The sequence below is a fragment of the Pelodiscus sinensis genome, chromosome 3 (assembly GCF_049634645.1).
Source record: "Pelodiscus sinensis isolate JC-2024 chromosome 3, ASM4963464v1, whole genome shotgun sequence".
NCBI lineage: Eukaryota > Metazoa > Chordata > Testudines > Trionychidae > Pelodiscus > Pelodiscus sinensis.
This window is the reverse complement of record NC_134713.1, coordinates 7,964,805-7,981,600: the sequence shown is the minus strand read 5'-3', so window position 1 is coordinate 7,981,600 and position 16,796 is coordinate 7,964,805. Positions and strand designations below refer to the sequence as shown.

The window sequence follows — 16,796 nt, the reverse complement described above, 5'->3', positions numbered from 1 at the left end:
CTGAATGACCGCGTCCAGCTCGGTGAGGTGGACGACCCTGCAGAGCAGCAACCGGTTGATGGCCTTGAGCACCTGCAGAGAGACACAGAAAACCGAGAATCACTGAGGTGCCCGGGTGGATGGGAGTGTTTGTTCCCTGTCACTGCCCTATGCCCCAATCCTAGAGGCAACCCCTGATACAATTTTGGCCACCGTGGGCAGTTTGTAGTACAGCTGCTACAGACCAAACCCTCCCGTTCAAAGAACTTTCGCTTCCTCCCCCCGTTTTCCGTGGGGAAGACCATCCCCTTCTTGCAGTCCCTCTCCCTCTGGGCCAGTGGCGGGTGAGTGCCGTACCTGCAGGAGCACTGCTCCAGCGGTGGATTTCCCCACGCCGAACTGGTTCCCGACGGATCGGTAGCTGTCCGGCGTGGAAAGCTTCCACAGGGCGATGGCCACCCGCTTGTGGAGGGGAATGGCGGGCCTCATGCGAGTGTCCCTTTGCTGCGGAGCAGGGACGAGCCACTCGCAGAACTCCAGGAAGGTGTCCTTCTTCATCCTGAAGTTCTGGGTCCGCTGTTGGTCTCCCCAGCGCTCCCGGACGATGCGGTCCCACCAGTCGCTGCTGGTGTCCAGACACCAGATATGGCGGGGCACACTGGCATCCGGGTGCTGCTGCCACTCCTCCATGACCCCTGTTGAAGTAAGTTGTTGATCAGAGACAAATAAGCAGATGTCCATTATATGTGCCAAGATATTTTACCCAAACCGCTGTAGCCTAACATGGTTTACACAATCTGGGATGGCGCAAGATGCTTTCAACAACGACCCTAAATATTCTAGAGAGACAGAGTTGCAAGAATTCCATCATCCATTTCTTGCAAATTTCCCCACAAGCAGGGTGCTTTCTGATTGGCTCAAAGCAGGTTGGCCAAGAAGAAACCAAACTTTCAGAGACGGTATAAAATTGAGAGTTTGTATCATCAAAACCCACTCCCTAAAGCTTATAGATCTTCATGAGAGACAGTAACTGGGACTGTCATCACCTGTCGATTGAGAGCATCCCCAAGCTGGTAACTATTAAGGTTGTTTCCCTTATGATCCCTCTACTATCTCTTCCTGTACAGGCCTGTCTCGGGAAATGGTTGGGAGATGCAGAAAGAGAAGACTATTGGTGTCATAACTGTTTCTGTGTCTGAACTACTTGAAAGAAATCTCTAGCTGTCTGGAGAAACCACTTGGAGCCACTGTGATGCAGTACTGGAGAACAGGCCTTCATTCAGCTTTCATGGATAAGTAGGAAAATTCCGTGCATTTCATTTATGCAAATACAAGCATGGCTATTTTAAAGTACCTGAGTTAAAAGCACGGGCAGGATAATTCCAGTTATCTGACTTTCCTTTATACAAGGAATCCCATTTACCCAAATGCACTGTGTGAATCAGCTACTGCTGAGCTACCTTTAGCGTGGTGGGAGCTGTGATTTGGGAGGATTTCCATTATTAGCAATGAGGACAGGGGAAAAGGGAAGAAGAAGTAGGGGTAAGATGGGGGAAGAATAAGTGAGGAGGGAGAGAAAAAGCAAACAGGGAAGAGAGACAGAGGAAGGGGTTACAGCAAAGACAGAAAGGAAAAGCCTTCAAGGAGAGAAAGGACAAAGGGAGATACAGGGCAGGAGTTAGGGAAAGACAACAGGGCCGAAGGGATAGGGAATGAAGAAATGCAGAGGAGGGTGGAGGAGAGAGAAAGGGAAGGAAAAGAAGAGCAAAGGAATAGCCACAGAAGCAGACAAACTCCTTGTTGCTTCCTGAGGGAATCCTGACATGGACAACTCTGGGTTCTATAAGCCCCTGTATAAATAGTGAGGGGTAGGGCCAGCTCTCTTCTCTGGAGCTGTCAGTGCTAAAGCAGCACCAAACAGTCTCCTGTCTCCCTTTGCTTCATTACCCTTCCTTCTCCTTTTCTCTCCTTCTGCCTTCTCTCTGTCTCCCTTTGGGCTCTGCCCATACAGCACCATGGGAACTCCCCTCACTGCAGCATGTAGGGGTGAAGCACAGCTCAGAACGACCCCTTCCTCTTCCGAGTTCCCTTTGGATTCTAACTTCAAATTCTCTTGCCTATTTGTCTCCTCAAATGCCTGGTTATCCCAAGTTTTGGCTGTCTCCCATGCCTGTCAGATAAATGGGTGTGTGCTGTAATAGAAGTGTGTTGTCTAAAATAGGGGTAGCTCAGGCTATAACTGTAGCCTTCTTGCGGAAAAGCATATGCAAATGAAACATGGAGTGGAAACTCACTGCGATTCATTTGCATAAGAAATGAGCAGCCATTTTTGTACAAGAGGCTTTTGAACAAAAATGAGCTGTGTACACGACTCCTTTTTGCACAAAAGCCTCTTGTGCAAAACCGGCTGCTAATTAATTATTCAAATGAAGCATGGCGATATTCCGTGATGCGCTTCATTTGCATTAGCTTTTTCAGAAGAAGGCTACAGTGTAGACGCAGTCTCTGTGTGTGGGTGCCCCAGTTTCCGTGGGCACTGCACGGAAGCCCGGCGCGGGATGGGAGTTTTGGATGTGACTCTCACTCTGGGGGAGTCTGCCTGAGGCTGCCCCAGCTGAGCAATTACACACCAATGGCTCAGGCTCTCATGTAACCTGAGGCTAGGTGGTGTATGTGTGTGTGCGCGCGCGTTTGTTGCAACCAGATAACGCCTCTTGCTCAAGAAGCTGAACAAAGGAGAAGGCAGGGCTCATTATAGGGTAGACAGGTGCTGAGTGTGAGTGTGAGTCTTTGCGGTCTTAGGATGCAGGGAGGTAGCCCAGGGCTCTGCCTTTCGGCCCCACACTCCCGAAGATGGATTGTACTGGCTGCTCCTGGTTCCTGAACTAACCAGTCTGTGCTAAGCTGCACCCTTGTGAACGAATACATCTTCTGTTCGACTTGCTGGCGGAGAGTCACATTTGGCTGCGGATGGGAGTGTGGGGCCAGAGACTCCCCGCTCTTCAGTGACAACCTATAAATGTCTCCTCTCTGTCTTTTTGTATTTTCTCTGCAGCTACGCTGAGATCCCTGCTCATCTCCAGCCATGAAGATCCTTTATCTGCTCTTCGCTCTTTTCTTTCTGGTGCTCCAGGTTGCACCAGGTAAGATGTTGATGAAAAGGGGGGGATGATGCAGAGGGATCTCTAGCCTGCACTTACATTGTCTAACCCTTTCTTTTAGATAAACATCGGATTCTTTTTACAATGAACACTAGTGCCTTTTCAGGGCCGGTTTACACTGCAAGCTTAGGTCGATCCTGAAATAGCTAATCTACATCTTCACAGCAAGCCCGTTATTTCAGGTTTGCTATTCTGACATCTTTGTAAACCTCCTCATTTTACGAGGAGCAAGGGAAGTGTTGGAGTAGCACTTTATTTCAAAATTTGGCGCTGTAGACAGTGCCAAATGACAAAATAAGCAATTTTGAAATAGCATCGAAATAAGATATGCAATTTGCTTGGCCCAAGTCACACAGGGCAATGCCATGTGAACATAAAGCAGCTTAGACAAGTGTGTCTTATTTCGAGTTACAGTGCAGTGTAGACACTCCCCATGTGATCTGCAATGCTGTTGAGCCAGGCAAGTTGGAAAAGCCCTTGAGGAATTTTGGAATGCTTGTTCCCTGTTGGAGCAGCTGTGGAGAGCTGAGCATGTTTGCTCAGAGGCACGAATGCATTTCAGCAGGGATCATTCCAGAGTATCTGATTGCTGGGTGGGAGGTGGAAGAGAATCCCTTCAGGCAGAGCTCCGAACCAGCAAAACGAATGCTGATATCTATGTCCAAATTGCACAGGGCTATGCCACGTGAAGATAAAGGAGCTTAGACAAGTGTATCACAGGACAAGGCTAGTGAACAGCTGCTCTGGTTCTCAGACACACATTTGGGAGGGTGACCACAGGCACCCACTAGCACCACCAACTCTGTTTTCATCCACAAGGCAGTAGGATCCTAGCCCAAAATTTCAATTTGCTGCTAGGACTGTGAGATAGCTACCCACAATGCATCACTCCTTGACTGGATGCAATCCCTGGCAGAGATCAGGATGTGCACTATTGAAGGCAGCCCCTTAGTGGGGACAGGCAAAATTGGAGTTGTTAAATCAGATGCTCCGAGGCAAATTAAATCAACCTAATATCGTAGTGTGGACTCAGTCTGAAGACAATACATGAAATCTGAGAGGAATTGCCCTGATTCCAGGGATGTGTTTTGCTGCCCCCAGTAAAAATGATTGAGATTTGATTGAGTTATAACCAGTTGGAAAAAATATTCCATAGTATTTTCCTCAGCTCTTTCTGAGGTGTGTGGCTTACGTCACCACAGAATCTATCAGCACGGCATGTAGAGTATTCCTGAAGCAGGCAATCAGAGAATTGGACAACTAGGTTGGATACAGACCAAATGAATTCATGCCAACCCCGTCCAATATATCTTTGGTCCAGGAACAGGCACAGAGCCGGCAGCTGGAAGACTGTAATTTACAATGCTGCTTCTGCTGCTGGCTAGTGTTAATAATTTGGTGCTTTCATAGCCTCTGTTATAATGTCAGGGCTCATTTGCCACTGAGAAGTTACGTGGCTGGGAATAGAGCCCAGGTCTATAAAATGATAGTCCCAGTGTTTTGGCCCCCACTCTCACCTCTTTGAGAACCTACCACAGGTATGTGTTTGGCTTCCTTCCTTGGAATGATCTCATCTGTTTGGGGCAGTATTTGCCACCCTGGCACATCTCTGTTTCAGTTGCCCAACAAACTCTTGTTAAAAATGCTCCAACCTGAGTGTTCTACAAGTTTTGGTTGTGTGCTGGGGCAGCATTTTCAAAGCTGCAGGTTCTTCAGAGTGGCCACTGCTCAGCAAGAAAGTATTTGTGAATGAGTCTTCAGAAAAAAAAATCAGTTCAGAGTCACACAGAGAAGCAGGCATTCCTTCTCTTAGAAAAATGATAGTCATCCTGACGCAGCACAGAATCCTGGCTGGCTAAATTTCATTGGTGACACTTCCTGGCACATCACTGTAGCAGCCAGAGGTAACCAAATTTACAGCTGGAGCTACTAAAAGGAAGGTGAAGAGGTGGTTTACATGCTTCGCAGATGATGCTCAAAATTTAGCTGTGAAATAGTCCTAGGATCAGGAAGGTGCCTGAGATGTGCATGTGAAAATCTATTCAGAGTTGGTTGAATTGTTCTCTGTGAAAATATCTCCACTATTGGACCAATCCTATTCAACATTTTTATGAATGACCTGGCAGAGAACATAAAATCATCACTGATAAAAGTTGCTATTGAATGTGCACAAAATTGCAGCCATGTAAGAATTATTAAATATCAAGCAAAATGGTGCACAGAAAGATTAGTGGAGTGACTAGACAGTGTCTTAGTGAGTGGGAAACACTTGTAAAACTGAAAACACTACGCTCATTTTCCCTCGTGTGTGTTTATGAAAGTCAAGACTTTTTTTGGTTTTAGGTGCAGGATTTGAGTGTCCTCCTGGTTGTAGAAGACGATGTAATATGATGGGAGGCGGGTGCCTTCGTGTTTGTCCAAGCAATAAGATCCTGTTTTCCTGCGGCCGGTTCGTATGCTGTCGTCGAGGCTGGGTAAGTTCAGGATTCCACAAGGAAGACATGACTATGTGAACAGAGATATTTTTCCATCACTTTCTATATTGTTTAATCTTGGTGGAGCCATGTGACAAAGCACTGTCCAGGGTTCTCTGTTTTCCTGGATCCGGCCCGCCTGGGAGCTCACTTACTGACATCTTTTAGTTAGAGCAACTCCTCTGAGACCTGGCTACACCAGTATGAGCTCCAGCACAATCCATAGGACCGTGGTTGAAAGAGGACAGCACAGAGCCAATTACATCAGCATTAGTTTGTCCATGGGTCAATTTTGTCAAAGCACCTATAAGTGCCAGACCATCATATTATGGGCATAAACTACTCCGAAGATAGCTTATTTCAAAATAGAGTGTCCACACTAAAGGGGAGCTTCAAAATTAGTCAGGGGCAGGCTCTTGTTATGTGGATGCACAATATAGATTTAGAGCCTCAAGAAGCATGGGGGAGATGTTACTTAGGATGGCCCCAGTGAGGAGCTATTTCGTAATAGTAACAGTGAAGCGTCCGCACTGCAGCTATTTCGAAATAGCTATTTTGGAAGAGGAGTTCGTCCTCATGGAATGAGGTTTAAAAAAGTCTGAATAAGCTGACAGTTATTTTGATATTATTTCAAAACAATGAATTGCTGTGTAGAAGCTCGCATCATATATATAGTAGCCCATTTTCTGTGCGTCTGTAACACTGACGTACATGGCCACGCCTTCCGGCCGTGTATGTCAGCGCCCCGTCCCCCTTCCCCTCCCTGCGTGGATGTTCAGCCAGCCCCATGGCCCTCCAGACACTCCCGGTGGAGGAGCAAGCAGCGGCAAGTGGCTCTTTGGGGTCTGGGGAGCGCGGATCCCAAAGGGCCACTTGCCGGTGTTTGCTCCCCCGCTGGAGCACAGCAGAAGTGCTGCTCAGCTGAGCGGTGCGGTGCGCCACTGAGGGAGGGGAAGGGGGCGCAACTGGCTGGAAGGGGGGTGGGAAGCAGCAGTGGGAGGAGCTGAGGGGCTGGAGGGGAGGATGGGGGGGACCGGAGGAAGGGGGGAGGGAAGCAGCACTGGCGGAGGGAAGTGGGGAATGTCCGGGGGGCCGTAGGGCTGCTGGTAGGAAGAGGGGATGGGAAGCAGACCTGGGGAGGGGGGTCGGGGGCCGTGGGGCTGGACGGGAGGAGGGGGGTGGGAAGCCCCGGGGAGCCAGCAGTGCAAGGGGCTGTTTGGGCTCCCCCGGGGTGAGAGTGGGAGGGAGGGCGGTGATGTACATGGCTCCGCCCCCTGGCCATGTACATCACCACCTCGCCCCCACTCCCTCGCGGCAGCCAGGCTGAGCAGGCAGCAATCAGCCAAGCGCGACGGCAGGAGGAACGGGGAAGGGGAAGTGGGGAGGGGAGAGAGAGAGGAGAGAGAGAGGCAGGAGGAGGAGGAGAAGAGAAAGGGAGAGTGAGAGGCAGGAGGGGAAGAAGAGAAAGAAAGAGACGGATAGAGAGGCAGGAGGCGGAGGAGAGCTAAGAGAGACGGGGGGGGGAGGCAGTAGGAGGAAAAAGAGAGAGAGAGACAGAGCGAGAGAGGTTAGGAAAGAAGACCTGAAAATCCCATCTTATGGCGGGCTCATTGGCTAGTTGTTAATAACAGTAGAGTGTAGACACACCCTGACTCATAGCAGAACATTTCTTGTAGGTCTGTAGTGATTAGTTCTTGACCATGCACCATTTAACATGTATGTTTAATGACCAGGAAGAAACCTTAAAATCATCACTGACAAAGATAGCAAAGAACTTTAAAAAAGCAGCAGTAGGAAATAATGAAGAAGGGAAGGCAGGTAACCGAAGAATCTCAGTCACTTGCTGAAGTGGACCCAAGCAAAAAGAAAAATAGCTTAATGCAGTTACAAATAAGAGTATTCACCTAAGAACAAAAAAAGTGGGGAACTGTGTCCTGGAAAGCAATGGGCTGGGCTACTCTATGCGGAAGATTCGAACGAGGATATGCAAATTACGCGGAGAGCTCCGCTTTCGAAAATGAGATCAGAAGAAGATATGGAAATTCCTGCAGAATTTGCATATCCTCTTTCGAATCTTCCGCATAGGCTAGACATAGCCTTAGACAAAGGAACACAGGAAATCAAACTGGACCCTGGACTGACCACTGTGGGGCCCCAATGTGCACACCCTACCAGTTTGAAAGTGAACCATTGACAATTGCTGTTTGATTGTGTTCTTTCAACCACTTCGCCTCCACTTAATAGTAATAGCACCTAGACTACATTTTCCTAGTTTGCACATGAGAAAGTCATGTGCAACTGTGGCAAACTCTTACTAAAACTCTTACTGAGCTATATCATGTCTATGGCATCTCCCAGCCCACTAGACAGTAATCCCGTCAAAGAATGAAAATGGATTGTATTGGCAGGATTTAGTCTAGACAAAGACATGTTGACTGTTAGCCTCCAGGTGTTTACAAGTTAATGATTTCAGAATTAGTTTCAGTGTCTTTCCAAAAAATGAAGAGTGGCTGATGGATGTATAATTTTCCCATTCCTGTTTGGTCCCTTTTTAAAGATAGATACAATCTTTTGGCCTTGCCCAGTTCTCTGTGAAATCACTTGTTCACCACGAGATCTCACATATATTCGGCCATTTGTATGAAAACTGTAGTTTTCTAATGTAATGTCTTATTATTCAGGGTCCACAGGAGTGATGACAACAAAGTTTCTCAAGGCATCATTTCTGGGAAGCTGGAAGAAAATGCCTTGCAATGAAAATCTTGAAGAAAATCCAGAAAGAGGCGCTCTATTCTGCAGTATGACTTCAGTCTGACTGAAATAAAAGCAGCTGGTTGTGGTGGTGTATTGCAAAGTTGTGTGAGTGTTTTCATGAGCACACTGAGTGACAGAAATCTCCTCCGTGTTCTAAGACCCTAGACTTTGACGTGGTTATTACATGGCTGTCACAGCAATTGTAAGTGAGTGAGAGAAGACGGGCCATGCATCTCTCCTCTTCTGTACCAACTGCCTCATAATTCCCCACGACATTCCCCACGACAGGTAGCCACCCTGCCTTCCAATGTATCCTTCCCTCCCATCCCATTAAGCCCGTAGTTGGTCTCCTGTCCTGTCCTGCTGGGCTCACATATCATAGGCAGAACCTCAAGCACAAGACATCAGCCCAAGCTTCACACTGAGCTAAGCCCCTCATTCCCACAACCCATCTCCACCTGGGACACCTGCATCTGCTTCAGCCAGGCTTCCCCAGCCATGTTAACCTAGTGCTACCCTGCTCCAAAGCAGAGCCCTGCCCCACACACAGCCCAGTCCATGGGGTGATAGTTACCTTAACTGTGTGCTTTAGGGTGTCATGTGATCAAACTTCAAATGCCCTCCAATCCTCCTTCTTCTCTCCCACCCCCCTCTTTATCTCTGGTCACATAGAAAGGGCTCTGCAGATGTAAGGACACAGCAAGGAGGGAGAAGGGCTTGGAGTCCAGCAGAGCGTCTGAGCTTCTCTTGATCTCAGCATGCCCACAGGAGGAGAGAATTGAACACTGACATCCCTCCATTGACCCTAAATCCTCAACTTCCTCTGCTACCCCTCTACCCATCCTGCCCTCTTCTATCCCCTGTAGCTATGAACCACTCCGCCCCCCCCCCCCCACACACAAACACAGACACAGACTTCTTCCTCTACCCATTTTCCATCTCCTCCTCATAGCTCCATCCTTTTGTGCAGGTCCACATCCTTGTTCCCTCAGGGTATGTCTACACTACCCCTCTAGTTTGAACTAGGGGGGTAATGTATGCATACCGAACTTGCTAATGAAGCCCGGGATTTGAATTTCCCGGGCTTCATTAGCATAAAGCCGGCGCCGCCATTTTTAAAAGCCGGCTAGTGCGAACCCCGTGCCGCGCACCTACACGCGGCACAGACTAGATAGTTCGGATTAGGCTTCTAGTCCGAACTATCTGTACGCCTCATGAAATAGGGGGGTAGTTCGAACTGGGGAGTAGTGTAGACATACCCTCAGTCTTTCACCCTGCAAGCATTCTCAAGGGGAATTTATTTTCTTTTAAAAAACAGTGGCAGTGCATTATATATAGTCAGCTGAGCTCAGATCCCTTTTCTCTATAATGATAATCAGAAATAAATGGGGAGAGGCAAGTTAATTCACAAATTTCTCCCCCCAAAACAGCTTTCAAATATCAAATATCATATTTTATTACTCCTGAATAATGTTACCCATTCAACTGCCCTGTTTCCTTCATTCTTTGTGCTCTGTTCTTCGGGGTGGCCCATTTGCTTTATATCCTTCCTCACCAGAATTATGAGGAGATAACCCAATGCACATTTGACTTTCCAAAGATGGTTGCTGTACCAACCCTTATTCTTATTATCTCACATGTCTGGGTGACACTTCTCATGGAGTGAAGCCACCAAAATCTTCTGAAGAACTGGCACCATCTTATTTAGTAGAAAGTCCCCTCAGTTCTGGGGAAAATAAAAAAAGGGATTCCCAAGGAATCCATTTTGAAGCAGTTGGAAGAGAGAAAAATAATAAGGAACTCTCAACATGGATTCACCAAGGGCAAATCACGCCTCAGCAACCTGATTGCCAACAATGCCTTCTTTTATGTCAACTCTTCCCAGCAGTGACTCCTGCTACCCTCTCCCCTGGCTACCTCTGATACAGTAGTTGAGTCGTGACTCAGAGTTCCAGTTACCTTGAGGGTTGACAGGATCTTGACACCGGATCACGTGCAGTATTTAAATTATAGTTTGGTTGGGAATCTGATGTGCACAGTTGCAACACTCACACTACAAGAACTGTCTTGTGCTTACAAATATATTTTATTAATATACTTAGAAAAGTCGCAAACACCCTAACTTAGACAGATAGACTGGGAATGTAGTTCTATATTTCCACATTCACTGCTCCTTCTAGAACATCCTAAACATCCGAAATATCCTTCTAGAACGTCCATCATCTTCCTCATCACCATTACCTTCCCTATGGTCACCAAGGGCCATCATTCTTGAACCTCCCAAGGAATACATCTCTGAGTCCTCCTGCACATTGGTTGGGATGGCATTTTTATATATTATGCTGACTATTTCATGTTTGATACATATTCAGTAGGGGACCTTTTCCTATTGCCTTATTTGTATTTCCTCCCCCTCTAATGGTGACATGTTTTTTGTTTTTCTTTTTTTCATATACATCACTTTCCTACCATGGTCCCTTTTGTGGTTTACAGATCACATTTGTTATTTTTATCTTACTCCAGTTACTCGGTCTGGTCTTAACTGGGTATTTCAGGGTTTTTGCAAGTCAGAATGGGACTCTGTTAAGTTTGGGGGTATACTTGGAAGCCCGTAATGCCATGAAAAGTTGCTTCATCTTACCACTCTTTATCTAGGTAGGAGGTCCCAACTATAATCTAAATTTGCTTTAACTCAACATACAGGATGTAGCCCGTAGGCCTCTTGTGTTACAGCCAAACTACTTCAGCATAAACCTGTTATAATCACCAAATATTTAAACCCTAAGGAAATAAGAAATCTATACAATAGAGTATAGGGAAGCAAGTGGGTTAGCCCTATAGGCTAAAACTGGGAAGGGGATTTAGGGGTGAGTACATAAGAGTATAATAACATAAGAATGGCCGTACTGGGTCTGACCAAAGGTCCATCTAGCCCAGTAGCCTGTCTGCCAACAGTGGCCAGAACCAGGTGCCCCAGAGGGGGTGGACCGAAGACAATGATCAGGCGATTTGTCTCCTGCCATCCTTCTCCAGCCTCTGACAAACAGAGGCCAGGGACACCAATTCTTTGTCCTGGCTAATTGCCTTTTATGCACTTGCAGAGGGGGAGTAAGGGACTGGTCTAAGGGAGGATAGAATTCCTTCCTCACAACAACCAGGAGCCATAGCTTGAAACTTGCTGAGGTTGCAATCCATCCCCTCATGCAGGTCATTAATAAAATGTTGAACAAAAATGGTCCTAGAACTGATCTTTGGGGCACTCTCCTCGATAGCGACCACCAACTAGACAGCGAGCCGATAACCAACTTTGTTGAGAAATATGATCTATCCAGCTTTCTGTCTACCCGGGGGGAAATATTAAAATTTTGCTAACTTCAAAATTGCTATATCACGTTCATTGCCTTCTCCATATCCAGAGAACCAGTTACCTCATCATGGAAGGCAATCAGGATGGCAAGGCTTGACTTTCTCTTGAGGAATCCATTTTGACAATTCCTGACCATTTCCCTCTTTTCCAAGAGCTTCAAAATGGATTTCTTGAAGATTCCTTCTATGATTTTGCCAAGGACTGAAGGAACTTCCTACTAAAGAAGACACTGCCAGTTCTTTAGAAGATTTTGGTAGCTTCACTGTGGGATAGGCCGTCACCCAGATCTCAAAGGGTACATCTACACTAGCGACCAAGTTCGAACTAGGGAGGCTAATGAGGGCGACCGAGATTGCAAATGAAGCGCGGGATTTAAATATCCCGTGCTTCATTAGCATGTTCCTGGTCGTTCGCCATTTTGGAAAATGACTTGCCCAGAATACCTACCCACGTCTCCACGCGGCAGAGAAGCACGATTCCGAGAGAAACCCCTTAGTTTGAATTAACAGTTCAAAATACTTAGAAGCCAGTGGCAGAACATTTCTGTTTACCAAACCATAATCTCACAGATCTGAAGGTGGCGCTCTTGTCACAGGCCAGTTGCTCAAGCCAAATCCACAGGAAAAGCTTGGAATCACAATACATATGCAAATTCAATTCAATTAATTATGGACTTAATCAAGATATGGGGTGGTGGAACCTTTATCACTGAAGGTGCTAACTACTTTCTGAATAGTATCCTTCCTGCCTTATCTATCCACTGACTTTGATATTTATCTACTCAGGTATAGCACCCTTTCTCCTGATACTTTATGCATAGAGGTAGGGGTGTGTGTGAGAGAACATACAACATACAAAAACCTGTAGGGAAATACTTCAATCTTCCTGGACACACAATTGCAGATCTAAAAGTAGCCATCCCGCAGCAAAAAAATTGCAGGGCCTGACTTCAAAGAGAAACTGCTGAGCTACAGTTTATCTTCAAGTTTGACACAATCAACTCTGGATTAAACAAAGACTGTGAATGGCTAGCTAACTACAAAAGCAGCTTCTGCTCTCTTGGAATTCACACCTCCAGATCAACTACTAGAAGTGGGCCTCATCCTCCTTGATTGGATCCACCTCGTCATCTCCAGCCTGATTCTGGCCTGCATATTTATACCTGCCTCTGGAAATTTCCACTACATGCATCTGACGAAGTGGGTCTTTGCCCACAAAAGCTTATGCTCCTACACTTCAGTTAGTCTATAAGGTGCCACAGGACTCCTCGCTACTTTCTGAATGGTATCCTTCCTGCCTTACCCATCCACTGACTTTGATCTTTATCTACTCAGGTTTAGTACCCACGAAAGCTCATGATACCATCTACACGTTTTGTTAGTCTTAAAAGTGCTACCAGACCATTTGCTTGCTTTTTTTTTTCTGTAACAGACTAACTCGGCTACTCCCTGACCTGCCCAAATATGGATATTCTCTAAATAGGGTTGCCAAATGGTTTCAACAAAAATACTAGACCCACTTGACATTACATCACAATCTCCATGACATCTTATTTAGAAATACCGGACATTGAAATTTTCTCATTTATATTTTCTCAATTTGTTTCCAGAACGGAAAGCTCAAATACTGGACTGTCCGGTTCAAACCTGGACACCTGGCAACCCTATCTCTACACCTTATTTGATAGATAGGATGACTACATATGTCATGAGGTATCCTTGCAACTATAAATCCAACAGAGGATCATGCCCAATGTTCCTATAGGCCTTATAATATTTTAATGCAATGCACTTTATAGATTTTTACTGTTTAATTGTTTCACCACATATCAGCTTAGAATATCGCCTTTTTTATCATAAATGAATGCCTTCTACACATATGTTAGCAATTATGTAGACATTCCGAATGGAAATCAGAAAGGTGAACACAGATATTGTGTCATAAGACATAAACCAGCACAAGGCCCAATTCAGCTTAAAATTATTAATAGTTATTATTAACCATTATTAGTATTTTTAAACATATGATGTAACCCAACTATCTCACAAAGAAAACATAGAGATTACACAAATGCTGGTACAGAACCATGTAGAACAGTGTCTCATCATATTGCGTGGTGGAGTTTGGGCTATGTCCCCAGGACCTGCACTTCCTGGCAGGTTGGTGTGTGTTTCTGAGGCTCGCAATGTCCCTACCACTGCCTCAGAGGTAAAGGTACCTCTCTTCATGAGCCATTTTCACCATCGGCCAGACCCTCCAACATCCAAAGGTCTTTTTCACCTCGGTCTGAAATAATTGATGTAATAGTTACCAATGTTATTAATAACAAATGAATCAAGTCAATCCAATTACTTTGTTGCAGCGAGGTGAACTATGAAAAACACACAGGTCTCTCAGAGGGCAACTGTGTTAGTCTGTATCTGTCGAAACAATGAGGAGTCCTGCCTCACATTAAAAGCAGATTTGTTTTGCTTATATTGGATGACTGAGCATAAGCTTTCGTGGCTCAAAACCACTTGAATCTGCATCTGACAAAGTGGCTTTGACCCACAAAGTCTTATGCCCAAACAAATCAGTTAAGGTATGTCTACACTACATAGTTAATTCGAACTAAATACCGTTAGTTCGAATGAATTTTAATAGCAGCTATATATACAAATCGCTAGTTCGAATTTAATTTGAAATAGCGGAGCACTTAATTTGAACTTGGTAAGCCTCACTCTACGAGAAGTAATGCCAAATTCGAAATAAGTAGTTTGAATTAAGCGCTGTGTAGTCTCTTAATTCGAACTAGCTGGAGGCTAGTCCTTCCCAAGTTCCCCTGGTGGCCACTCTGGGCCAAACCAGGGAAACTCTTCTGCCTCCCTCTGTAGCCAGACAGGAACCCCCCTTGTAACATCCATTTTTGCTTGCCTGGAGCATACAGGGCACACAGAGCAGAAGGCCCAGGCTGTGTGACCGTGAATGGCTGTAAACAGAGATGTGCCAATTGCTGACCAAGAGGCTGCCAAGGAGTGTCCTTGACTTAACCCATATTGATACGAACACACAGCCATCCGCGGGGGGAGGAATCTCTCACCCAGTAAAAAAATGTCTAGTACTCACAATTTAGTTATCTCTCTCTTGCAAGTGTAAATTAACTTGATGCGGGCCCCCAGGGGTATATAGATGGTTCCAGCAGCACATTTTCTCTGAGTGTCAATCTACCATCTATCTGCTGGTCGGGTTAGGTGTTTGATCTCCCGAGGTTCCAGAGGGGACGACCACCTCGTATTCGTCTTTCCTAGGAATTGAGAGACTGGCCCTGGCCTGACACGCTGGAGTCGAAAGGCACAGAAAGGGGTAAAAATTGTACCTGTATGTGGTCCTTTGCTTAAGTATATATATACATAGTGTTAGAGCTCTTTAAAGATTAAGCTGTCACTTGGTACCATTATTTCTATTTTCTATCTTTACCTTTTTCCTGTAATCATTTTTAAGACCTATATATATATATTTGCTAGCATTTACGAAATAGAGCAATAGCCATTGTAACCATATGATTTATAAGCTTCTTTAATAAACCTGTAACGGTTTAAGCTTTAACTTGACTCCTTCAGTTGCCGTAATAGAACCAAGCACAATTTAAAAGAACTTCAGCCGGTCATAAAGGGACAGACGTAGGGAGAGCTTGGGCGTTTGGATCTGTGTCACTCCCAGGTGACAAGATCCGTTGGGGCACCTTTTCAGCCCTTTCTAGGCTGCCCACTGCGAAGGAACCCCTGTGTTCTAGCAGCTAAAATCTAAGGTGTAATAAGCTCTTCCTATATAACGGGGCGTCTGTTGGCCAGCTGGCCACCCTCTGCGACGGGACCCCGGTCCTAGCAGTAAAGACACGGACGTTAAACCTTTTCTCGGTAACACACACACACACAAACACACACACACTGCCCTGACTGTCGGCTGACACCCTCCCAGCCCCGGAGCCATTAAAGGGGCAGATTCTGGCCACAGAGACTGTGCCAGTTGCCAGTCTGCCAGCACCCAGCCAGCAGACCCTGCACCTGGCACGACATGAGCCATCCACCTGCTGCTACCCAGCCCTCCACCTCTTCCCAGGACCAGGCTGGTAGCTCTCAGGAGCCTGCCGGGGGCTGAAAAAGACAGGAGCCTGCCTGGTCTAGTGCGGAGATCGTGGACCTCATTGAGGGTTGGGAGAACGCCTCCAATGTCCACGAGCTCCACAGTAGGCAAAGGAATGCAGCCGTCTATAGCTGCATGGCTGCCAGCCTGGTCACCAGAGGCCACCTGCGCAGCCAGGTGCAGGTCCGCTACAAAATCAAAGAGCTGCGGCAGGCCTACTCCAGGGCCTCCCAACCAGGGGCCGACCCAGACACCTGCCCTCATTACGAGATCCTGGACCACATCCTGGGGGGTCACGCAGTCCCTGCCCCCGGGTGGTGATCGAAACCGGGGCAGAGGGCCCCGCCCCTGAAAAAAGGGAAGAGGAGGAAGACGAGGAGGATGACAGCCAGGAGCCACAGGAGCCTGCAGGGAGTCTGGCCAGGACCCAGAACCCCCAAGTCATCCCACAGAGCCCAGCAGCTGTGTCGTCTGAGACCGGGGAGGTCTCCACATGTGAGTGCCATCATGGTCCCCTTATGTGGGGGAGGGAGAGAGGGAGTCCTGGGACCGTGCGCCTGGGCTTTGCCCACCATGGAGCAGCAGCTGGGTGCTATGCAGAGGCCCTGGCCCATCCCCCACACGCCGACCTCACCTTGCAGAGGGGGGCTGGGTTTCACCCACTGTGTCCCCAGGGAGAACTGACCACTGCTCTTGTTTCACCACAACTGCAGCACCTGCTAGTGCAGGGCACACCCCCCCGCCTGGAACAACCACCTGCACCCGGGCCAGCAGGCGCACCTGTGACTAGGAGGAGTACCAGCGGCGGCACCTGTGGCTACTGGGGCAGCATCTCTGCAACCTGGAGCACTGGGTCTGTGAGGACCTGCAGCTGTGGCAGCAGAGCTTGCAGGTGCTGGAGGAGCAGAGCCGTACCCTCAGAGGTAATCTCCAGACCCT

At 47.1% G+C, this 16,796-nt stretch overlaps 1 long non-coding RNA gene across 2 annotated transcripts; it reads left to right on the top strand.

Annotated features, from left to right (window-relative positions):
- Positions 1 to 915: 915 nt before the first annotated feature.
- LOC102454860 (uncharacterized) lies at positions 916 to 8,468 on the top strand. Of its 2 annotated transcripts, none has more exons than XR_012902457.1 (4): positions 916 to 1,052; positions 3,035 to 3,122; positions 5,484 to 5,614; positions 8,296 to 8,468. It is a non-coding gene; the product is annotated as an uncharacterized LOC102454860 (long non-coding RNA). The 2 variants fall into 2 exon arrangements; XR_012902456.1 differs by having other exon boundaries at positions 970 to 1,064.
- Positions 8,469 to 16,796: the final 8,328 nt, after the last annotated feature.